The sequence below is a fragment of the Canis aureus genome, chromosome 38, assembly GCF_053574225.1.
Source record: "Canis aureus isolate CA01 chromosome 38, VMU_Caureus_v.1.0, whole genome shotgun sequence".
In the NCBI taxonomy this organism is placed as follows: Eukaryota; Metazoa; Chordata; class Mammalia; order Carnivora; family Canidae; genus Canis; species Canis aureus.
In genome coordinates this window covers 18262038-18288675 of record NC_135648.1, presented here as the reverse complement: position 1 = coordinate 18288675, position 26638 = coordinate 18262038, and the positions used below count along the sequence as shown (strand labels likewise).

Genomic DNA, 26638 nt, shown 5'->3' with positions numbered 1-26638 from the left:
CAGGCCTCGCTCATATTCACTGCTGGCATAGCTTACTAGCACAGTTAGTGGGTGACAGTTTTAATTTAAATAAATCACTTGTAAACCTATGAGTTATTCCTGAAGAGAACATGCACAGCCTTGGCCTACCGATTTCTACTAATAGTACAGATTTTTATGCCCCTGATTATATTTCTATCATAAATCCCACTTTTCTACAGATCCAAATTTCCCACAAAACTGTATTTTGAGAATTATATTACTACAAACAAGCTGTTTAGTTTCATTTCAAGTAACTTATTAATCCGGTTTCACTCACTGTTCCTGGCTACACTGCTTATCTGAGCTATGCCTTTTCCTTTTCACTCCAGGGGAGTAAGAACTGTTTCCTGGAATGAATGGGCATCATTCACAGATGACCTCGTGAGTTTCTCACACTGATCCTGTGATGCAGAATCAATAGTCATCCTCCAAGGATGTTTTCTCTCTTGCTACACAGACTATCTTCTGTTGAGATTATGATTTTAAAAATCATAATAAATATAGAAAAAGAGCTATTACACTTCAAAAATCAAAGGTGTCCTCAAAAGATTGTATCCTTTGCAATCCAAAAATTTTATATTTTAAAATCAGTTCAGTAACTTCTGGTTCTCAGCTCCTTATAGAAAATCCTCAAACAGTATGATGTCATTAATAATGAGGGGTGTTGAAATAATTTTAATAGTAATAATTAGAATGTCAATCATATAAATGATTTACTTTCTCTTCTAAATTAGAATGGATTCAGGGTTATCCCCTGAATAGTACCACTCTCTCACTCACTTGCTTTCCTATCGGCTTTCTAAAATTGGAAGAAATAGTTGAAGTTGCAGGTAAAGAGAATTAGACATAACCTGCAATTTATTTTTCCACTGCCACATCCCTTAGTGAGCTATCATTAATGATATGCCATTAATAACTACAGCAATTATGAATCATTATAATGCTTTGGCACTGATTTTGTATTTGGTTCCATTTTCATTTTAGTTTTACCCATGGATAAATTTTTATTAAGAAAAGAGAAATAAGGAGACCACAGCAAGGCATTTATAGCATAGGTTTTCAAGTACCTTCTTTGTACAGGAAAAGGAAAACTTTTTTCAAAGGGAGACTTTCATAGAACTCCAAAATATAAAACAGAGAAATGTGAAATTGCTCTAATTCAAACCCTGGGCCAGAGACCAGTCTGCCCATTTAGCCTTTAGCTGCTCCCCTTTGTTGAGACTTGAAGTACATCCACAGATGTGGATGTGATTCTACTGACCATTATTTTAAAACCAGTGGTTTCCATTAGCCTGACACATGAACCACCATGATGCTATTGACATTGAGTGACAGTCCAAATGACCAAATCAAATGAAGACCAAGTGATGATGCTGGTGATATTAGCCATGATGTTCTTCATGTGATGGGTTAAAAATCCATAAATAGTCTTAGTTAGCAAGAAGATATATTTAATAATAGTGCCTTCTTTTGTGTTGGGCATGGAACCTAACACAGGGCTTGAACTCAGAACTCTGAGATCAAGACCTGAGCTGAGATCAAAAGCTGGATACCTAACTGGCTGAGCCACCCAGATGCCCCATTAATAGTGCCTTCTTGAAGAGGTAACTGCACTCCCATGTTCACTACAGTATTATTCACAATAGCTAAGATATGGAAACCACCTAAATGTCCATCAACAGAATGGATAAAGAAAATGGGATATATATATGTACACTCAATGTGCGTGTGTGTGTATATACAATGATACACATACACACACATGCACGTGTGCTGGAATATTATTTAGCCTATTCTTCAGCCTTTTGGAAAAAGGAAGTCTTGCTTTGTGCAACAATATGAATGAAACTGGAAGACATTATAAGTAAAGCCAGACGCAAAAAAGACAAATACAGCATGTTCTCACCTAATCTATATGTGGAATGTAAAGGAGTCAACTCACAAAAACAGAGAATAGAAGGGTGTTTGCAGGAGTGAGGGTTGGGGAGTAAAAATGGGGAGACATTGGTCAAGATATGATAGTATAATTGTAAATAGTATTTGTTGCTTTACATCTCCATAACTTTTTCAGAAGGTCAAGATCCAGATGTGCCCATTTGAGTGTGTTGTGGCAAGAAAAGAACATGTTGAAGTAACTCTTTTCCATTGTTTGAAGTACTTATTCTTAATCTACCTATTTTTATTATCCTTTCATTCAGGCCTTGATTCAATTGTTACAAAACTGATTCAATGAGTTAGCAAAATAGAAAGATGTTATATTTTAGGCAATTTATAAAATTAACCACATACCAAAATGTATCAGGAAAGAAAATTTGTCAGAGAAGGATTTATTCTAAAATAGAATCTTTTACATTTAGAAGTCAGCAGATTAAAAAAAGAGTGTGAGTGTTGAATTCAGCACAGATCTACCTCAACTTGTGATGGGATTACATCCCAATATCCCAATATATCCATTTTAAGTCAAAAATGCACTTAATGCATTACACCTAACCTACCTAGATCATAGCTCAGACCAGGCTACCTTAAATGAGCTCAGAACACTTACATTAGCCTACACTTGGACAAAATTGTCTAACACAAAGTCTATTTTATAATGAAATGTTGAATATCTCATGTACTTTGTTGAATACTGTGAAAAACAGTGAAAGTGAAAAACAGAATGTTGTATGTGTACAGAATGGTCATAGTTGTATTGGTTGTTTATCCTCATGAGCACGTGGCTGACTGGGAGCTACCCAACATCATGAGAGAATATTTTACCACATATGACTAGCCCACAAAAAGATCAAAATTCAAAATTCAAAGTGTGGTTTCTATGGATTCTGTGTTGCTTTTGCATCATTGTAAAGTCTAAAAATCATAAGTTGAACCATTATAAGCCAGGACCATCTGTATTCTTCATCATTTTTCTAAGATAATTTTTTCCTCCAAAGTATATGGTTAAAAATTTAGAAACAATATTAACATGTTTCTCACTATGCTTTTTTTTCCTGCAGTGCATGTTTCCTGTAGCCTACTTCACACCACTCTCTGGGATGTGTAAGCAATCCCCATAGAAAAAAAGAGATCCAGCTATGCTCTGTACTTTTAAATTTTAAAATAAAACTGTTTCAATACACATAAAAAAATAAAATAAAATAAAATAAAATAAAATAGGAAGAAAAATATTTCCCTCTTAGTTTAGACCTTGCTTGAAAAGTGGGCCAGGGTAGCAATCATAAATTATGAATAAAATGTGAAATGTAGATTGTAATTACATCAATGTATATCAAAATCCTCCTAAAGGTTATGGGAATCCTCTTTCTCAAACTGGGGACTTGCTATTTTTTTTCCATATTTACTTTTCAAATGGCCAAAGCAAGAATTATTCAGAGTGGAAAGGAAAGTCTTTGAGGAGTTCCTTATATTTTAATTTCCAATTTATCCTTGTTAGGGTTTATTTTCTTGATCCTAAGGAAAAACTCCATTTCAAAAGAAATAAACCAGGGCTACTTTAGTAAATACCTAAAAAGTAGATTCTGAATTTTGCTAGCAAAGTGACAACTGAATAGTAAGTGCTAAATATATACATTTGCTCAATTAACTAATTACTATGTTGATCTTAAAAATCTCCCTCTCTCATTGGCCTTATGATGATGTATTGGATGGGAAAGAAGACACAAAACACTCAAACTAAGGTTTTTTCCTCTTCCTCCTGAGAAGCCAAAAGGTAAAATTTCTTTATCCTTAGAGTTACTGGAAAGATTCCTTTTTCCAATTTATTCATCTCTCTCTCTCTTTGTGTATTCTTGCTGGTCCACAGAGAGGTTACTAAACTTTGAGCATGTACAGAGATAAATTTTAGATTAAGATACAAACTATTTGTCTTGCTGTAATATTGGACTGCTAGCCTTTTCAATGTTGTTGTTTTAACTTATGTATTTATTTATACCCCAATTCATCCAAAAAGAGTTTGAACTTAGAATTCTCCTAAGTCCTTTGTGTACCTCACTTAATTAATCATATCTAATACTTACCTAGAAATTGTGGGGTTTAAAAACACGAAGAACAGGGTGTTCCTGCCTTCCAGGAAATAAAAATATAACAGAATAAAAAGATATAAACCACTCTAACCACTGGTATACAAAGTCTAAGATAAAATGTGCACTATGAAAGTACTTGGAAGAAAAGAGACATTTTACCAGGAAGTTAGCTAAAATGCATGGCCATTCGACCTCTTTAATCCTAATGGCATTTGCCAGTACTGATTCATCTCCACATCCCACAACTTCTACATCAGCATATATGTATTTGTGTTTATAAGAATGATTGTGAATCATTAAGATATGGTGAAATTAATTTTATTCTTTATACTAAAGTTAGGAAGTGTGTAATACAGTTTTCAGGATTTCAATTAGGTTGAGTTCAAATCATTTTTTAGCTCATTTTTTAAGCATACAGTTGTCCAAAACTGGCATTTATCCAGAATACCTAATTCCCCTAGGACTCTGGATAAATTTAATGTAGCTATGTATTCTTATTATTCCACTTTATGCTTTAATTCTTTTTTTTTTTCAATTTTTTTTTCAATTTTTTTTTCAATTTTTATTTATTTATGATAGTCACAGAGAGAGAGAGAGAGAGGCAGAGACACAGGCAGAGGGAGAAGCAGGCTCCATGCACCAGGAGCCCGATGTGGGATTCGATCCCGGGTCTCCAGGATCGCGCCCTGGGCCAAAGGCAGGCGCTAAACCGCTGCGCCACCCAGGGATCCCGACTTTATGCTTTAATTCTTTTAAGTACCATGTCTTTAAATAAGAATTCTCAATATGATTATATACATTGCTTAATACAATTCTGGCCAAGTACTAGGCATTTAATTTTGTTGATATGTATGCAATTTTAAGGATCTCAGTATTTATTTCATGCAAAATTCAGTGCAATTCGGATAATATTGAGAAGAGCATGCATTACATCTCATTTATAAAAAAAACCAAAGTGGAACAATCTAAAAATCCTTCAATAAGGAAATAGTGCATAAACTACAGCACATAAATACAAAATATAGTGTTTCCTTTAATAAAAATTTAAATACATTAATACATTCTTATGTGAAAAGGTATCTTCAAGTTTTAGCTTCTGACCAAGATGCAGTGAAACAAGATTTATATTGCCCTTCCCCCAAAAGACCACAACTCAAAAAACCAGACAAAATACATGAAACAATAATTTTCAAGGGATTGAACATTAGGAAATGAAGGACAATGGTCCCTGAGGGACAGGTAAACAAATCCTATGACTTCACCATAAAACATTTCCAGGCAATGGTACAGAGTGAAGGAACCCAGGTAAAACTCATTAGTTCCCTCAAGATAAGAAGAGAGATCTGAAAGCTCAGGAAGCCAAAGGGCCGGAGTTTGTAGGGTAGGACACCATAAAATAGATGCACAGAAAAAGAGCTCCGAAGATTGCAGAGGGTCCCCCCTCAATCTTTGGCTACATTCTCACCAATATTGACATGACTGCCTACATAGAAAATCCAGCAGATTCTACAAAAATGTTACCAGAATCAATAGATCAGGTTAGCAAAATTACAGGATCAATATACAAGATCCACATACAATGTATTTCTATATACTAGAAACAAAGAATTAGAAACTGAAATTTATCATTGAAAAAAATAGTGTCCTACCCCATGACAAATTGGGACTTATGCCAGGTTGGCAAGGCCAGTTCAACATTCAAAAAAATCAATTAATATATATGATACCAAAAGTATACACAATGAATGCAAAAGTCAAGGAGTGGGACTATACCAGAATAAAGAGCTTTGCACAGTAAAGGAAACAATCAGCAAAATTAAAAGGCAACCAACATAATGGGAGAAAATATTTGTACACCATATATCTGATAAGAAGTTAATTCCAAAATACATAAGGAACTCATAAAACTCAATAGCAAAAATAAAAAATAAAAAAATTCAAATAACCTGATTTAAGAATGGACAAAAGACCTGAGTACACACTTTTCCAAAGAAGACACACAAATGATGATGGGTACATGAAAAGATGCTCAAGATCACTAATCATCAGGGAAATGCAAATCAAAACTGCAATGAAGTATCACTTTACACTGTTAGGATAACTATTATAAAAAAGACAGGACATAACAGGTGTTGGCAAGGGATAAAGAAAAACCCTTGTGTGCTGTTGGTGGCAATGTAAATTGATATAGGCATTATGGAAAACAATATGGAAAGTCCTCGAAAAAATTAAAATAGAACTACTGTATGATCCAACAACAACCCATTTCTGGGAATATATCCAAAGGAAATGAAATCAATAACTCAAAGAGATATCTGCACTCCATGTTCATCTGCAACTTTAGTCATAATAGCCAAGATAATGGAAACAACCTAAGTATTCATCCACAGATAAAATGGATTTTAAAAATGTTTCTCTCTCGGGGATCCCTGGGTGGCTCAGCGGTTGAGCACTGGCCTTTGGCCCAGGGCGTGATCCTGGAGTCCCGGGATCGAGTCCCACATCGGGCTTCCTGCATGGAGCCTGCTTCTACCTCTGCCTGTGTCTCTGCTTCTCTCTCTCTCTCTGTATCTCTCATGAATAAATAAATAAATCAAGAATCTTTAAAAAATAAATAAATAAATAAATAAATAAATAATAAATAAATAAATTCTTTCTCTCACACACACACACACACACACTAAAATATTATGATTTAACCATAAAAAAGAAAGAAACTCTTCCATTTGTGAAAACATGAATAAACATGTAGAACATTATGCTAAGTGAAATAAGCCAGATACAGAAAGACAAATGCCAAATGATCTCACTTATATTTGGAATCTAAAACAAAAGCAAACAACAAAGAGCAGAACAGTGGTTATTAGGACTTGCAGATGAGGGAAATGGGAATGTGTTGATCAAAAGATACAAAGTTTATGTAGTTATGCAAGTTACACAGTTATGCAAGATGGAGATATCCCAGAGATATAACATACAGTGTAGTGACCACAGTTAGTAATATTGTATTATATACTTGAAATCTTCCAAATGAGTAGATGGTAAATATTCTCACCACACACACACACACACACACACACACACACACACACGTAACTGTGAGTGATAGATATGTTAACTAACTTGACTGTAGTAATCATTCTAAAATGCTCATGTATATTAAATCATCACATTTTATGCTTTTAAAACTTTTGTACAACCTAAATATGTTTTTGTCAATCATACCTCAATAAAGCTGAGAGAAAGAAAGAAAAAAATCAATTAATATAATTTATCACATCAACAGACTAAAGAACGATTACACGATCATATCAATAGATGCAGAAAAAAATTGACAAAATCAATATCTACTTAACAAACCAACCCTCATCAAACTATGAATAGAAAGGAACCTCCTCAATTTGTTAAAGAACATCTACAAAAAACTATAGCTAACAGCAGACTTAATGTTGAGAACCTAGAAGCTTTCCCACTAAGATCAGGAACAAAGCAAGGATTTCTTCTCTCACTGTTCCTCTTCAACATCACAGTGGAAGTCCTGGCTAATGCAATAAGACAAGAAAAAGAAATAAAAGATACACAGTTTGGGAAGGAAGAAATAAAAGTCTTTGTTTGCAGATGACACGATTATCTATGTAGAAAATCCAAAGAAGGGCAGGCCCCGCCTGCAGCCCAGGGCGTGATCCTGGAGACCCTGGATCGAGTCCCACATCAGGCTCTCTGTATGATGCCTGCTTCTCCCTCTGCCTCTCTCTCTCTCTGTCTCTATGAATAAATAAATAAAATCTTTAAAAATAATAATAATAAAACATTAAAAAAAAAGAAAATCCAAAGAATTGACTCACACAGAAAATTCCTGGAACTAATTAGTGATTTAAAGTTTCAGGTTACAAAGTTAACATACAAAAGTCAATTACTTTCTTATATACTAGCAATGACCAAATGGAGTTAGAAATTTAAAATGTAATACCATTTACATTGGCACCCTCCAAAATGAACTGCATTGGTATAAATCTAACAAATATGAACAAAATCTACATAAAGAAAACTAGAAAAACTATGATGAAGGAAATTAAAGAACTGAATAATGTTCATGGGTAGGGGGACTCAATATTGTCAGATGTCAGTTCTTCCTAACTTGATCCATGGATTTACTGCAACCCAAATCAAAATCCCAGCAAGTTATTGTGGATATTGACAAGCTGATTCTAAAGTTTATATGGAGAATTAAAAGATGCAGAATAACCACCACAACACTGAAGGAAAGAACAAAGTCAGAGGACTGACACCACGTATTTCAAGACTAACTATAAAACTATGGTAATCAAAACAATGTGGTATTGGCAAAAGAACAGACAAATAGATCATTGAAACAAATATAGTCAACTGATTTTTGAAAAGGAGCAAAAGCCATTCAGTGGAAAAAAGATAGTCTTTGCAACAAATGCTACTAGAACAACTGGATATCCATTTGCACAAAATAAATATAGATAATAGAACTTCCACCCTCAACAATTAATTCAAAATGATTCATAGATCTAAATGCAAAATACAAAACTCTAAAGCTCCTAGAAGAAAAAGTAGGAGAAAATCTAATGAACCTTGGGTTTGGTGATGACTTCTTTAGATAATCACTAAAGGTATCTTCAGTGAAAGAAAGAATTAATAAGCTGGACTTTATTAAAATTAAAAACTTATCCTTTGCAAAAAATACTGTCAGGAGAATAAGACAAGCCATAGACTGGGGGAAATGTCTACAAAAACACACATCTAATAAAGGACTGTTATACAATATATACAAAGAACTCTTAAAACTCAACAATAGAAAATTAACAATCCAATTAAAAAATGGGCAAAAGATCTGAACAGACACTTCACCAAAGAAGATAAGCAGATGGGAAATTAACATATAAAAAGATGTTCCAAATGATACATTTTTAGAAAATTGCAAATTAAAACAATAGGATAACATTGCACATCTATTTAATGGCAAAAATCCCAAACACTTATAACACCAAATGCTGGAGAACATGTGGAGCAAGAGGAACTCTCATTCACTGCTAGTGGGAATCTGAAATGGTATGGCCCTGTTGGAAGACAGTTTGTAGTTTCTTATAAAACTAAACATACTCTTACCACATGACCCAGTCAGTAATCATGCTCCATCATATTTGCCCAAAGAACCTGAGAACTTATGCCTTCACCAAAACCTTCATCAGGATGTTTATAGCTGCTTTATTCATAATTGTCAAAACTTAGAAGCAACCAAGATATCATTTGGTAAGTGAATGGATAAATAAACTGTGGTACATCCAGACTATAAAGTATTAGTTAGCACTAAAGAGAAATGAGCTATCAAGGCATGAAAAGATATGAGGGAACCTTAACTGTGTATTACTAACTGAAAGAAGCTAACCTGAGAGGCCACATACTATTGAGTCCGATACATATGATATTCTAGAAAAGGCAAAACTTATAGACAGTAAAAAGAACAATGTTTGCCAGGGGTTAATGGGAAAGGAAAGATGAATCGTGAAGAATGGAGAATTTGTAGGGGAGTGAAACTTTTTGTATGATACTATAATGGTAAATAAATATCATTATATATTTGCTAAAACCCATAGAATGTACAACATCAATAATGAACTCTAGTATAAACTATGTAAGTGATTATGATGTGTCAGTGTAGGCTCGTCAGTTGTAAGAAATGTACCACTCTGGTGTGAGATGTTGATAGTGAGGAAGATTGTGTGTATATGAGGATAGAGAGTATATAGGAACTCCTGTACTTTCTCCTCTGTTCTGCTGTGAACCTAAAATTGCTCATAAAAACAAAACAAAACAAACAAAAAACCCTACACTCTTCTTCCTTTTAAAGATGGAACCAAAAAACATGAAATGATGAATCAAAAAAAACATGAAACCAACCTGCCAAAACATGGAAAAGACCTGCACAAAACACCACTGAGAGGAATTAAAGATCTAAGTAAACAGAGAGCTATGCCATATAATAATAAAATGGAACATTCAGCATTGTTAATATTTCAGTTCTCCCAAATGGATGTATAGCCCATCACCATCAAAACCAAAATCTCAGGGATCCCTGGGTGGCTCAGCGGTTTGGCACCTGCCTTTGGCCCAGGGCATGATCCTGGAGTCCCGGGATGGAGTCCCATGTCCGGCTCCCTGCATGGAGCCTGCTTCTCCCTCTGCCTGTGTCTCTGCCTCTCTCTTTATGTCTATCATGAATAAATAAATACAATCTTAAAAAAAAAAAAAAAAGTCTCACCATAAATTTTTGTAGATAGTAACAAACTGTTTCCAGAATTCACATGAAAATACAAAGGACCTACAATAGCCAAAATAGTCTCTAAAAAGACCAAATTGGGGATCCCTGGGTGGCTCAGCAGTTTAGCGCCTGCCTTCAGCCCAGGACTTGATCCTGGAGTCCCGGGATCGAGACCCACGTCAGGCTCCCTGCATGGAGCCTGCTTCTCCCTCTGCCTGTGTCTCTGCCTCTCTCTCTCTCTCTCTCTCTCTGTCTATCATGAATTAAAAAAATAAAAAAAATAAATAAATAGATAAATAAATAAATAAATAAAAAAGACCAAATTGCAGGATTAACAGTATCTGATTTTAAGACCTATTTTAAGCTACAGTGATCAAATTGGTCTGGTGATGACATAAATGCAGACAAATAAATAAAAAGATGTAATTATAAATCCAGAAATAGGTCCAAATGTATATGGACAACCGGATTTTGACAGAGGAGCAAAGGCGAAGGTCGAGTGTGGGAGTGCTGACAGTACTAACCCCATCCTTGGCCCTCCATCTTGTTCATACCCACTGGATGACCTCTCTGGGGCTATATGTTCCAGGACCAAGGACACTTATATATGTACCTTAGAAATGCTTACCAAGGCTGGAATATAGAGAGGCTTGCTTTGGCCTCCCATGAATCTGTTAGAGGTAAGTCTTTCCCTTCCCTGATGCACAGGTGACACCTTGAGATCTAGTTAAATGTTAGCTGTCAATTAAGAGCATACAAATCGTTTAAAGTGCATATAAATCACTACAGTGCCCTCCTGGCATCCCCTTGCCCTATAAAATCTGTAGACCAAGGTCTGGACTTTGCAGACCATAGCTGCTATGTAAACTGTGTGGAGTTGCCTGCTTTGTTTTTTCTGTCTCAAAGTGCCTTCTCAGTCTGAAGTCCCTCCCCGTCTTCCACCTTCTAGCACTTGTCAAACCAGGCAGGAGGCAGAAAAGGGAGCAAGCATGGATAAAAGGGCCAAGAAGGGAAAGCCCACTGTCCGTGGGGGAAACCCCAAGCTGACCAGCTACCCTCATGCTCTGTGCATTACAAGACTCCACAGAAAAGGAATTATGAGTAAAGAGACAGTGCTTTGAGAGCTGTCTCCCTGTCTCCCTGCTTGTAACAAGTGATAAAAAGTTCTTTGCTTTCAACACCCCTTTGGGTTATGTTGAATTTAAAGTACCCCAAACGATGATCCCTTTAAGTTGGGTTATAAATCTGGGCCACCCAGATGGGGCATGTTGGTGGTTTGTGTGCCTGGGTGGTCTGAGAGCAAAGCTGTTGGCAGCAGCCGCTCATCTAGTGCTCACTTAACTCTGGCAATTGGTCACCTTGGGTTCTCCACTAGGACCATCCCACTTGGTCCCTGGTAACTGAACTCACCTATCCCATGACCTTAGAGGTTAAGGGAACATCCACCTGAACATCCTTTGTTCCGCACCTGAAAGGACTGGGCAAAAAGTGAGCTTGGCTCTGCCACAATAATTAGTGCTCTCTGTTTTGTTAATTGCAAAGCCTAAAGGAACGCTCAGGGGAAATGTTTTAAAAGAAAAATTTCCTTGGTCAATACCCTGTGGGATTAAATCCTTATTGAAGTTTGAGCCTAGAAATCTCTGGGTGAAGGAGGTCAGAAGGTTTTTTAAGGATTATACTTCGGATGGTTTTAACTCTCAAATAGCCTAAATGAGGATCCTTTAAAATACCTAATTACTATGTGCGGACCCAACTTGAGAAAGCTGGCCATTGAATTAGACAATCTAAGTGGGATGCGTATTTTGATTGGTATTTCAAAGCTTCTAAAAACCCTGACAGGATACTATCCATGCAGGAAACTAATAAAATGTACCCAGAGGGGGAAAAGCAAATTGAGGAAAATGGAATCAGATGAGTAGATCAACCTATAAAGTTATTTGACTTGCAACCCAGTTCTGTGAGGATTTGAAAGCAGCTTTCCTTATCTTACAAAATTTACGAAGCTAGAAATGCTTCTCTAGAGGCAATCCAAAATTCACCTATTCCTTTACTGATCCTGAATCTTCCCCTATTTACCTTAAAGGCTTGTTGGCTTCAGGAACCCAAAGTCCTTTCTGGGAAAACTTGTGTTCTTTTTCCATCTCATGATGTTATACGACTTGTCCTGTGCTTGAAATGTAAACATAACTCACAATCAACTGACACTGAAGGAAAAAAAAAAGGTGGGGTGGGGGTGGGAAGAAGACTTTTTAAAATACAAACTGCTAAACTGGGTCTTGTGTTCAAACTCTAGCACAGTCACCTCCAGATTAATTCCAGGGACAAATACAAATCTTAAAATCTTCTCTACAAATATTAGTACCTATAGGATCTTTACATCTATCTCTGTGTGTATCCACATGTGTAGGTTGTAAATGTGAGATATTTTTCTACCTCTGAATGGTATTGCTAAAATTACTTGGTAAAAGAGCTCTGTGTAATTGGTTTATAGGCCTTCTAAAACTCAGAAAGAAGGAAACTAACCCAGATGTTTTTTAAGTTCATGTGATCTGGAAAAATATTTAATGTTAAAGCAAATTTAAAGTTGTTTAAATAGACATTTCTTTAGAGTTATCAACATTAAAATTTTATAAAAAGCATGTTTCTGGAAATTATGACATATATTAATAAATTTGCCAATCCAAAGAATTCTGGTATAACAGTTCAGAATTGCTTACTATTTAGTTTTCAATGGAAAGTAAGATTTCTAAGCATTAAGAATTCTAATAAATGCAATCAAGACTACTAGAAATAATAAGGGAAACAACTCTGTATGCAAACAAAGTGAGGCATGTGGGATATCCGGGTGGCATGGTTGGTGGCTTGATCTCAGCTCAAATCTTAAGTTCAGGGTTGCAAGCTCAAGCCCCAAGAGGGGTAAAAAAAAAAAAAACAGAAGTAAGGTTTGTGATTTTGTTTTTTGTTGTTGTTATTGTTTTGTTTTTTTAATAATAAATATATTTTTTATTGGTGTTCAATTTGCCAACATACAGAATAACACCCAGTGCTCATCCCATCAAGTGCCCCCCTCAGTGCCCGTCACCCACTCACCCCCACCCCCCGCCCTCCTCCCCTCCACCACCACCCTTAGTTCGTTTCCCAGAGTTAGGAGTCTTTATGTTCTGTCTCCCTTTCTGATATTTCCTACCCATTTCTTCTCCCTTCCCTTCTATTCCCTTTCACTATTATTTATATTCCCCAAATGAATGAGAACATACAATGTTTGTCCTTCTCCGACTGACTTACTTCACTCAGCATAATACCCTCCAGTTCCATCCACGTTGAAGCAAATGGTGGGTATTTGTCGTTTCTAATGGCTGAGGAATATTCCATTGTATACATAAACCACATCTTCTTTATCCATTCATCTTTCGATGGACACCGAGGCTCCTTCCACAGTTTGGCTATTGTGGACATTGCTGCTATAACCACAAATGTTGGAGAGGATGTGGAGAAAGGGAACCCTCTTGCACTGTTGGTGGGAATGTGAACTGGTGCAGCCACTCTGGAAAACTGTGTGGAGGTTCCTCAAAGAGTTAAAAATAGACCTGCCCTACGACCCAGCAATTGTACTGTTGGGGATTTACCCCAAAGATACAGATGTGATTTTGTTAAGAAAGGCAGAAAAGGTGGGAATAGATTTTTGTTGAGGAATAGAAAGCAATTTTGTTCTAAAATGAGACTGGTTGTTTGGAGGGAAAACTTAGGACAAAATATAAAGAAAAAAGAAAGTTGTAGAAAGTTTGTCAAATAGGAATCTTTAGAAAAGAATTTTATGCATGGTCAGGACTAAGATTGGAATGAAAGAGATTTAAAAGTAAACTGGTATAAGATTGGAATTTGGTCTTTCTCTGTTTAAAGTTTTCGTAGGTTATTGGTCTATTCTTGATAAGAAATCATAAATGGAGAGTTTTTTTCCTTTGCCAAGAAAACAAAACAAAATAAGACAGTTTCTATATTTTATCTTTATCAGGTCTTCAATTACTTAAGAAAACTGAATCTTATCAATATTAAAAGAAGTAAATTTTGCTAACTATGTCACTTCTGTATTTGCCTTAAGAATCTCTTATTGCCATCTTGTTTAATTAGGTAATTAAGTTTTATAATGATCTCTGCTCCTACTTGGGCATGTGCTTTAAAACCTTCTGATATTTTTAACAAAATTCCCCAAATTCAAATTCTAAATGAAGTTCTTAACTAATTAGGCTTGGTATGTTAAGTTACACAGGAAGTAATGTAAAATAAGTGCTGATAAACCTTTTTAGGTCATATTACCTGGAAGAATGCCATAACTATTTTAGAAATCATAAAAATTCCTAAGATTTTGATATGTCCTAGTATAATGCCATCACCTATAATTCTAATTATTTAAGTGTTGTATGTCACAGGAAAAAAAAAACAAATTTTCTTGTCAATTGCATTATAATGAACTTTCATCAGATCTTTAACCATGGCCATTTCTGAGTCTTTTGTCATTTACAGTTATTGTTCTGATGCTTTTGCTACATGTGTTTTGTCTTCAAGAAGATTCATGGAGAGAACTTTTGACAAATACAGATTTCTTATACCCTTTGGATCATAAAACCAAGCTGAGTAGGAATTTCTGGAATTAATGGGAAAACTGCATTCAAGTAGAACAATTATTATTAACATGAGACAGAATGAATCGAGGAAAATGATTATAGTTTTTATGACTTGTTTAAAACATTGCTGGTTCTCTAATGTTTACTCTTCCAGATTTAAGGAAACCATTCTTTTTTTCCCTACCTGGTCTCTCTAAAATTTGGAAATTCCAGTGAGCATTCCTACTCTCTTTTATTTTTTTTTTTTTTAAGATTTATTTATTTGGAGGGCTGGAGAGGGGCTAAAGGAGAGAGAGTCATAAGCATACTCTGCTCTGAGCATGGAGCCTAACATGGGGCTTGATCTCATGATCCTGAGATCATGACCTGAGCCAAAACCAAGAGTTGGACACTTAACTGACTGAGCCACCCAGGTGCCCCCACCTTGTCCTTTTTAAAAGATTTATTTATTTATTTATTCACTTACTTACTTGAGGGGGTATTCTTACTTGCAATTAGTTACTTGCATAGGTTCAATAAGAATCTGTATTCCTGTATTGGAAACATTGATCATATTACCAAGGCTTTGGCTAGAGTGCCATATTTGAGAGAGACACGCATAGATTCAGATATGACCAGATAGCATTAAGGAGGTAAGGTTGACTCTATGCAGCTAATGAAGTCTCTTGGAAAATTGGCCTGATACCTAGCTTACAGGGTTCCTAGGGCCTTACAGGGTGAGTAAGTAAAGAAGTAACCTTACAGGCTCAGGAACCTCAGAATATTTTGGGGACCTGGAGAAGAGAGTAACCCAAATATATAGCAGTGCAGGCAAGTCTGATGGCAAGTATTTCAGTAGGTTCTTAGCCTCAAAATCCTATTAAATGTTTACTCTGAAATTCCTTATGAAAAGTTCCAGCAAAGCTGATTTAAAAGAACCTATCTGGCCAGCCACTATTCTTGCTGTACTTATGTAAATAATTAGGCCAAGTTTGCTAAAACTGGACTTGTTTCACAAACAGTAGTCTTAGTTTGGCTATCTTTGATGGAAAGGAGGGTAACTTTAGAGAGGAAAAAAAAATGTGTTTCAGTAACACACCTCTATGGGTGTTAAGATTCTAGTTCTGATTAATTGTTCCTGTTTACCTATAAACCTGGGCTGGATCCTGAATACTTCTGGTTTCCTTGCATATCTGGCTAATTTTCTACTCATAGGCCTAACTTTGGAAGCCTACCTGTGGGACTGTGGGGCTCCTGAAGTGAGACAACTGTTCAGCTGAAGTGACCTCATTACCAAATGTGAAATGAGCTAACATTACCAAATGTTAGCTAAGACTATACATGAGAGTTCTGAAACAATGGCCCTGTGAAAGATGGGGGCTCAATCCAGTACTAGGGATTATCTGTAATTGGATGCAAGGCAGTTTCATTCCACAAATCCTAATCTATGCCCCTTTTCATCAGGAAGTAGATAGAGTGGTTGTCACCCCATCCTTCAGAATGAGTAATGGTGAAAAGCCAGGGATGGTATTGGTTCATTGGCACCAAATAGTTACTGGGTTGTTACTAAATGAAGATTTACCATATCTATTGCCTTTAAAACATTTGTCTCATCACCCTTAGCCTCACACTGATGATGTCCCTCCCTGTTGCCTCAGGTAACATCTCCCTGTCATGGGCCACCACTTATGTCGAAATTCATAATCACTCTGACTGCTAGGGTCTACAAAATGCTGAACTTTGTGTCTCATATGCAAAAAGTTATTGACCATGTAAAGATCTCTTTTGCTAATGCCTTCACTAGATGGTTCACTTCTTTACAAGATTGCTAGAGAAGTAGAGTTCCAAGTGTTTTCTCTTATGGGTATATTAATCATACACTGCTGTCTATATTATTGCTGTGACATAGGGATGCAAGTCACTTTCTGATATCTGGCTGTAGGTTCATGGCAGAAGAATGGCATGTAAAATATTGTACTGGCCACAAAGATGTCAGGGGTGGAGCATAGGTGTGCTAACAATAGCGGCTCCATCCTTGCCCTTCCATCTTGTTCTTGTCCACCCAGTGACCTCTCTTGTGGTTGCATGTTTCAAGCCTCTTGGAGATTAATATACACACCTTAGAAACACCCACCAGGTCTAGAATGCAGGGAGGCTTGCTTTGGTCTCCCATGAATCTGTTAGAGATAACATAGTCTTTCCCCTTCCTGATGCACAGGCAGGACACCACAAGATCTAACTGAATGTTAGCTGTCAATTAAGTGCATACAAACCCTTTGATCTCACTACAGTGCCCTCCTGGCATCCCTTTGCTCTATAAAATCTGTAGACTGAGGTCTGGACTTTGTGGAAAATAGCTGCACATGTCTGGATTGTCTTCTGCCTGAAATCTCCCTGCCAGTAAATTACCCTGAATAAAACTCTGTAAACTGTATGAAGCTGCCTTCTCAGTCTGGAGGATACTTTATCATCCCTCTCCTCCTCTACCTTCTACCTTGGAGAAAGGATTGCCTTTTCCAATAATTAGGGCTAAAAACAATTGGATATCTAATGAAAAAAAAATAATCCATACCTCAACAAGTATAAAAATTAATTCAAAATGGGTTATAAACCTAAATTTAAAACCTAAACCTATGAACTTTTAGAAGACAATATAAGAGAAAACTCCTGTGATCTTGGCTTAGGCAAAGCTTTTTTACATACTTAAGAAGCATAATCCCTAGAAAAACAAACTTGAAGCATCTATGGAAAATAGTATGAATATTCCTCAAAAATGTCCTTATCAGTAATTCCACTTCTGGGTATACATCCAAAATAACTGAAATCAGTATCTTGAAGAGATATCTGCATTCCCATGTTCACTACAAAATTATTCACAATAGCCAAGATATGGAAAAGTAACCTAAATGTCCATCAATGGATGCATGGATAGAGAAAATACAATGTATACCATAAATTGGTATATCATTCAGGCTTAAGAAAGAAGGAAATCCTGCCAGTTGTGCCAACATGGATGAACCTGAAGGACATAGACTAAGTGAAATAAGCCAGTCACAGAAGATATCTGCATGATTCCATTTATATGAAGAATCTAAAATAATCAAACTCATGGAAGCAGAGAATATAATAGGGTTGCCAGGGGCTGAAAAGAGGAAGAAATGAGAAGCTGTTATTCAATGGTAAAAAGTTTCAATCATGCTACAGGAATAAGTTATGGAGATCTGCCGTATAACACAGCGCCTATACTCAACAATACAGGATGGTGAACTTAAAAATTTAATAAAAGGATAGATCTCACGTTAAGTGTTCTTACCACAAACATAAAACAACATAAAACAAAGGGACCCAAAGAAACTCCAGGAGGTGTTAAATATGTTTATCACTTGGATTGTAGTGATGGTATCACAGATGTTTGCATGTGTCCAAACTCATCAATTGTACATATTAAATATATGCCACTTTGGGGGTCAATTATACATTAATAAAGCTACTTTTAAAAAGAACAAATTGATACATTCAATGTGGTCAAAATCACAAATTTCTGCTCTTGAAAGATACTGTTAAGATACAAACCAGGACGAACTATTTGCAAATCATATGTCTGATAAAAGACTTATACCCAGAGTGTATAAAGTCCTCTTTAAAGCCCAATAATAAGAAATAACCTGATTTTTTTTAATGGGCAAAAGATCTGAACAGACACTTCAACAAAGATATATGAATGGCTATTAGTACACGAAGAGATGTTCAATATCACTAGTCATTAAGAAAATGCAAAATAGAAGCACAATGAGATATCCTAACACATCTATTAGAATAGCTGAAATTTTTAAAAAGACAACAATTGTTGGCAAGGATATGGAGGAGCTAAAAGTCTCATACAATACTAGTGGGACTATAAAAAGATACAACCTTGGGACACCTGGGTGACTCAGGTCATGGTCTCAGAGTCCTGGGATCAAATCCCACATGGGGCTCCCCCTAGGGAGCCTGCTTCTCCCTCTACCTATGTCTCTGCCTCTCTCTATGTGTCTCATGAATAAATAAATAAAATCTTTAAAAAGGTAAAACCACTTTGAAAAACAATGTTGCAGTTTCTTTAAAAACTGAGCCTACATATATATATATATATATATATATATATATATATATATATATATATATATACATTTTGATCTTGTCAATCCACTTCCAGGTATTTATCCAAGAGAAATGAAAGTGCTCACCCTTATAAAAGCTTGTATAGGAATATTCACAACTTTAGATTCACTAGCCAAAAACAGGAAATAACCCAAATGTCTGTCAGCAGGTAAATGAAAAAACAAAAGTGTGTTCTATCCATATAGTGAAACACTACCAAGCAAAAAAAAAAGGGGGGGGGGAGAAATAAAGGAAGAAAAAGAAAGTAAAGAAATGAAATATTGATACGCATTCACATGAGTGAATATCAAAATCATTATGGGGAATGAAAGAAGTCAGATGAAAAATGAGTGCTTATCGTATGATTCTATTTGATATTCTAGAAAATGCAAACAAATCCTAAGTGACAGAAAGCAGATCTGTGGTTCCTTGAGAAGGGGAGGAAAAAAGGGATAAAAGGGAAGGCTTACAAAAGGAAACAAGGAAATGTGTAGGGTATTGGGCATGTTCATTACCTTGACTATGGTGTTTGTCTGACAGGTGCATAGATAGATCAAAATGTGCCTCGATATGTGCAGTTTATTATATGACACTTTTACTCCAATCAAGCTGTGGAATGAATAGAAATTAAAGCCCCAAAACAAAATAAAAAGTCATTCGAGTCACACCGTCCTTCTGGGCTTCCTCAAACTGGTAGCGGTACCTGCCAACTTGTTTAAAGCCTCTGATCTGGCAAGCAGTGTGTGAGATGCCACCATTTATTTTTCACAGCTGACCACTGGCCACCTCTGCTTCCCTGCAAGGTTTCTGTGACCACTAGATTGTATGCCCAGCTCCATCACAGCACTCCTCATTCTGAGTTGCAATTATTTTCCTATTTGCCGAAGTTCATGAAGAACAATATAATGCCAGGGCGCCAGGGTGGCTCAGTCAGTTAAGCATCTGCTTTCAACTCGGGTCATGATCTTGAGGTCCTGGGATCGAGCCCTGTGTTGGGTTCCCCGTTCAGCAGAGAGTCTACTTCTTCAGCTCCCTCTGCCCCTCCCCCATGCTCTCTCATGCATGCTCTCTTGCCCATGTGCTCTCTCTCCCTCTCTCAAATAAATAAATAAAACCTTAAGAAAAAGAAAAAGAAGAACAACAGCAACAAGCAGACAAGAACAGCAACAGCAACAAGAACAACTACAGCAGCAGCAGCAGCAGCAGCATATGCCTTGTTCATCTTTATCTCCCCAGGTCTAGAATGACCCTAGTTGAGGGATAATCTTTAAATCAGACAACAGACTGTTAAAAATCTTTGTGAAGTTTTTCCTTCTAAGGTGCTTACATTCTTGTTGGGGATCAACAATTCTTGGAAAACGTCTTTTTCCCTTGGCCCCACATAGTACATATGGTGCCAAAAATAAATTCAAAAGCTAAAGAATAAACTCAATCAGAATTTAAGAGGTTATATTTAAAGCTCAGGCTCCAGAAGATCTTTCCCGCTCTGCGTACTCAAGAAGAATTTAACTTCTGACTCTGTTGATACTACAGTGTTCAAAACACAACATGGTTTGAAAAAACCAGGTTTGACACTAGGTTTCTAAACAGTCTTTTTTCCTCCTTGTATAAATGGGCCTTAAGTGGTTACCGTTTTACCTCGATGAAAACAAAGAGCAGGCAATTTTTCCAGACAGAAAATTGCTGAGAGATATGGTTAAAGTGTGTGAGATGAAGAATGCGGAACTGACAGGCCGCACAGCAGTTGGTAAGTAATGAAAATGAGAACTAAGGTAGGATGTCCAAAGAGAGCCGGGGAAGGGCTCTTAGCTTATAAATGGGGAGGAGCGATTTGCTTTGTAATCTAAAAGTGTATTTGCCATATTCGTGCAATTCAGCTCAATAAACACTTCGAGAGAGGGCCCTTCATAAGCAGCCAAACAACATCTTCATAGCACCTGCCATAAAGGTAAGCATCTTGGACATGGACCATCTTCTGAAAAGATTCACGCTTATTTTGTATGATAACATACCCTATAGCTTTCAAAGTACTCTTACAGGCTTTATTTCAAATGATCTTCACCCCGAAATCATGGAGGAGAAAAGGATGGTATTAGCACCTCCATTTCACACGACTCTGAGAGGCTAAGGATGGTGCCCAAGGTAACACCGTGAATTAGTGATCGAGCCTGACCTAGAAACAGATCTGATTCTTACATCTGTATTCTTTCCACTGTCTTCCTCCTTATTCTTGCTGACCTTCAAAAAAATTTAAGGATGTCATCTCCTCCTAATCCGGGAAAAAAAAAAAAAGTCCCTTGCCTAAACCCTTCAGGCTTCTACCGTATTTCTCTTCTCCTTCTGTGCCCAGCTTCCTGATGGAATTCCTTGTTGACATTCACATGCCTGCAATCTGGCCTCCATCCTCACCATTCATGAAATGGCCCTCTTAAAAATCACCAACAATTGCTAAATCCTCCCTTCTTCCTTCCGCATTTGGCCCTGTTAATGATAGTTTGCTTTTTCTAAAAACCCCAAACCTGCTGGATCACCAGCACAGAAAGGTTTAAGAAAATTAAAAGATTCCAAGGCTTTTTAGACTTCAGGTAACAGTAGTAAAGGGGACCCTTGGGTGGCTCAGCCGATTAAGCATCTGCCTTCAGCTCAGGCCACCATCTCAGAGTCCTGGGATGGGCCCATGTAGGCTGAGCAAGGAGCCTGCTTCTCCTCTCCTTCTGCTTCTCCCTCTGTTCATGCCTTCTCTCTCTCTCCCTCTCTGTCAAATAAATAAATAAAATCTTAAAAAAAATAGTAAATTATTTTTAAAGAACCTTTATTACAAGCAAGTCCTAGATGATTTCATATATTGGGTCTCATTTTATTTTCACAATAATCCTGGGAAGCAGACCTTACCATCTCTGAGAGAAGCTGGATTCAGGGATCCCTGGGTGGCGCAGCGATTTAGCGCCTGCCTTTGGCCCAGGGTGCGATCCTGGAGACCTGGGATCAAATCCCACGTCTGGCTTCCGGTGCATGGAGCCTGCTTCTCCCTCTGCCTGTGTCTCTGCCTCTCTCTCTCACTGTGTGCCTATCATAAATAAAATAAAATAAAAATTTTAATAAATAAATAAGTAAAACAGTAAAAAAAAAAGCTCGATTCAGGGAAATTTAAAAGCCATATCCAATGTAACAAAGTTGCTTAAGTGGCTCCAGTTTCCTTCACATCGTAGCTACATCTTCCTTCCATGACCTGGCACTGTTAGAGAATGAGAAGGTTTATATAAATTGATATTCTAGATAACAGAAGTTTACCAATAAAACAAAAATTTTAAACAAAGGTTTTTAAATAACTTTTTTTACAGATACCTTGCCAAAAATGTGTTCTTCTACAAGATCATAAACATAATTTAACTTCTCCTTAATGCCACAGTCATACTATGAACATCTGTTACATTCTGTGCAAAAATTAAGTTTTATATGCATTTTTTTGTATTTCTGTTTCCTTATTCAGCATTAATCTTGTTAAGATTTGCTGATAGTCTGGCTTCGTATAATTATTTCAAACTATTTATTCTACATCGCTCTTTTAAAAACTACTAAGTGGGCACCAGGGTGGCTCAGTCGGTTAAGCATCTGCCTTTGGCTCAGGTCATGAGCCCCTCACCAGCTCCCTGCTCAGTCTGCTTCTGTCTCTTCCTCTGCCCCTCCCCTCTGCTTGGACAAGTGCTCTCTCTCTCTCTCAAATAAATAAACAAATATCTTCTTAAAAACTTACTAAGTAATAAAATAGCCAATATATTAGGAACTACTTGGAAAATATAAGTGAAATTCTTTATGTGTGAGATCGAGAGGGCAGTGTTTGCCCTTGGTTAGAGGCTGCTTTGAGATATGTTGTGGGGGAGGGGGTTGTTTGCTTGTTTGTTGTGATTTTTTTTTTTGTCTTGTGTAGTGTTTCCTGTGGCATTAATGAGTATTTCACTAAGAAAGAATTGCATGGTTAAATACATTTAGAAAATGCTGCAAATTCCTTAACCTTGGGTATTCTGAATACATTCTAGCTTCTTTTTTCTTTGACTATGATAAGTAGCCCAGTATTTCCTAAATATACTAGACTGCAGGACCCTTTCCTATATCACAAGAATCATGTTGAAAATGCTCTTCTACAAATATGAAGTTGTTGCAAGACCAACCTCTAGATACAAAGGATATCAAAATTCAAGTAGCAACAAGTATTTTTTTAAAGATTTGTTTGTTTGTTTGTTTGTTTGTTTGTTTGTGATAGCATGAGCAAGGAATGGGGGTAGAGGGCCAGAGAGAGAGAATCCTTAAGCAGCATCCCCACTGAGCAGGGAGTGCGACACAGGTCTCGATCCCAGGACCCTAAAATAATGACCCAAGCTGAAATCAAGAGTTTGGTGTTCAACAGACTGAGCTACCCAGACATCTCATTAATATTTTGAATGTTATGTTCTTTCTGAAGGAAAAATGAAAACAGAGAGGGATGCAAACCATAGGAAACTCAAGTATAGGGAACAAACTGAGGGTTGCTAGGGGGGACGTGGGTAGGGGAATGGGCTAAATGGATGATGTTTATTAAGAAGGGCACTTGATATAAAGAGCACTGGGTGTTAAATGTAACTAATGAATCACTAAATTCTCCCCCCAAACTAATAATACACGATGTTAACTACATCGAATTTAAATGAAAAATTTTAAAGAATAAAGAACATAAAAATGTCTTTCACTCAAGTAACATCTTTTCATTATTATCATCAATGAGTTTTACACGATTTTTTTCATACCCTGTTCATCCTACTGATCTTTCTATATATAGTTGTTTATAACTAGCTAGGTATTGATAGCTGAATAGATAAATACAGATGCAAATGTAGATCTAGTTATAAATATTACATTTCTGTCTTACTCTATCATGGGAATAGAGTCTTACATGTTTCCTACTGTCAATAAATATTAGTATAAATTTATATTAAGTCAGCCTTGAATAACATTTAGACAAACCATTTAAAAAAAAAAAGAAACAGTGAAAACAGGATAAAAAACATGTTCTAGCCATCAAATCTTACCAATCTATGGCATTTTCTCTATCTCATTCAACATTTATCATTATCATAATGATTCTGTGATTCCTATTACTTGTAGGCTTCAATGACCTAAATAATCATAATACTACTAATGAGTAATAATACCAGATGAATCAGAATATTGACTTTCCCAGAAGACAATATTTTAGATCTCATCTAGATGAAGTTCATCTCTTTTTAATTCAAATTAGAAAACATAGTGGACAGGAAGCAGAAGGGAGAAGGAGTGTAGAGATAATAAAAAAAAAATGTATTTTTCATCCAAGAAAGATTTTGGTGCCAAACAATCCCTAAACAAGTAGACCAATGCCAGATAAAGACAATTGAGATCCAAGGAGGTTAGAAATTTCCTAAAGTCAAACAACTAATCAAAAACAAGGCTAGGACAAGAATCCAAATCTCCTGGCAGCCTATATGTTGGTGTAGGTTTCACTCTACATAGTTTCCAAGATAGTTTATTAGCATAAAATTCCATCTTCTTATGTTTTCTAGATTTTAAAAAAGGACCTAAAGGGGAAAAAATATAAAGACCTTTTGTCTGATGCTATTAAACTCAATAATTTTTTTTTTAAGATTTATTTATTTATTCAGTCAGAGAGAGCGAGAGAGAGGCAGAGACACAGGCAGAGGGAGAAGCAGGCTCCATGCAGGAAGCCCGATGTGGGACTCAATCCCGGGTCTCCAGGATCACACCCCAGGCTGCAGGTGGCGCTAAACCGCTGCACCACCAGGGCTGCCCTCAATAATTATTTTTAAAAGATATCAATATTCAGTAAATATATGACTTTTTGTTTGGCATCTTCAAAGTGGAGCAAGAACGTATTACTTATTTAGCAAACATTTTTATGGTGTTTCCCATATGTCAGCACTGTTCTAGGTGCTTTTCAGACATTAACTCTTTTAGCCACTGCATAATAGAGCCATTCAGCTGGCCTCTGTCTCTGGTTACTGGGAAACACCCTCCAAATCCTTGGAATATCCCAAGTGAGAGGAGTGTCCTAATTACTAAAAGGGGGCCTTACTAGTTTATGATAATGAGATGATTCATGGTGGGCTCCAGAAAAGTTTCTGCTAAGGAAATGACTCAGAACAGGGGCTGGCCATGTCACAAAGATCAACAATGTGATTAGAGGGTTGGGGCTTTGAGCCAGGTGATATTAGTCCAAACTTCAAGTAGTAGAGACGGGCTGGACAATTGAGTGCAACTGTACAGGCAGTTACTTAATCAATCATGCCTCTGTCATGAAACCCCATTTAAAACTGTGGACAACAAAGCAGCTCAGGTGAGCTTCCCTGGTTGGCCATACTTTTGAGTGTTGTCACACATCCACATCATTGTGCTTGGTGGAGGTAACAATGCCTGGAACTCCACAGGGAGATGACTGGAATCGGAGTTGTATTTGGGCTCCTCCCAGACCTCACCCTATGCATCCCTCCCTTCAGTTGGTTCTGATTTGTATCCTTTTGCTCTAATAAAAGCACTGTCATAATATGGTACTTCCATGAGTTCTATGATTCATTCTGGCGAGTTATCAAACTTGAGAGAAACTTGAGCAGAAATCCTCAATTCATAACCAGCTGCTAAAAAGTGAGGATGGCCTGGGACCCCTAACTTGTGGCTGGTGTCTGAGGTGAGAGGAGGAGTCTTATGAAAAACTATACCATTAACCTGTGAAGTTTGGCTTAACTCCAGTAGTTAGTTTTAAAAAAAAATCATTGCAGCCACAAAGCAACCTAACGAAATTGGGGCTATTTAATATTCCTATTTTACAGATGAGGAAACAGGCACTGAGAGTCACCCAACTTCCTTGTGGGTGAAGCAGGTTTCAACTCAGATGGGTCTGGTTCCAGTTTTATGCTCGCCATGATACTGCCTCATCCAAAAACAAACAAAACAAAACAAACCCAAGTGCAGAATGTTTCAAAATTTTTTTCAATCCTTTGTTTCTCTCACCCACATCTACCTGGAGAACAATCTTTTTTAGTAATTAAATTTTATCGCATCTCCACTCATTCAACTTAAAGTTTAATGAAAATAATATTCTCATCTTTTTGCATTTATATTTCATCAATTTATATTATATTTAAATAGCCTTGACCAGCATTATGACAGGTTCTTTGACATCCATCACCTTCATCAGACACCTTTGACAAATGAGGCCATGGGTGAGAACTCAGTAGCTACCTGAATTTGTATCCTCTCGTTTCCCATCTATCACACCCTCTAACATCCTGTATCTCTATCCACTGTGGATCTTGACCTTTACAAAAAAAAAAAAAAAGATTTTATTTGTTTATTCATAGCGACACAGAGAAAGAGAGGTAGAGATACAGGCAGAGGGAGAAGCAGGCTCCATGCAGGGAGCCTGACACAGGACTCAATCCCAGGTCTCCAGGATCACACTCTGGGCCAAAGGCAGCGCTAAGCCACTGAGCCACTGGGGCTCCCCAGATCTTGACCTTTTCAGTGATGTCCTCATTAGC

At 36.9% G+C, this 26638-nt stretch overlaps 1 protein-coding gene across 6 annotated transcripts in view; it reads right to left on the bottom strand.

The window, feature by feature from the left end:
* The window catches only part of CDC73 (cell division cycle 73), a 253894-nt gene that overhangs the window by 6880 nt on the left and 220376 nt on the right, over window positions 1-26638 (bottom strand). For all 6 annotated transcript variants that reach the window (XR_013374102.1, XR_013374103.1, XR_013374106.1 and 3 more), the window contains exon 23: window positions 21966-22140. The gene's annotated coding sequence lies outside the window, so the exon portion shown is untranslated. The remainder of the gene's footprint in view (window positions 1-21965; window positions 22141-26638) is intronic.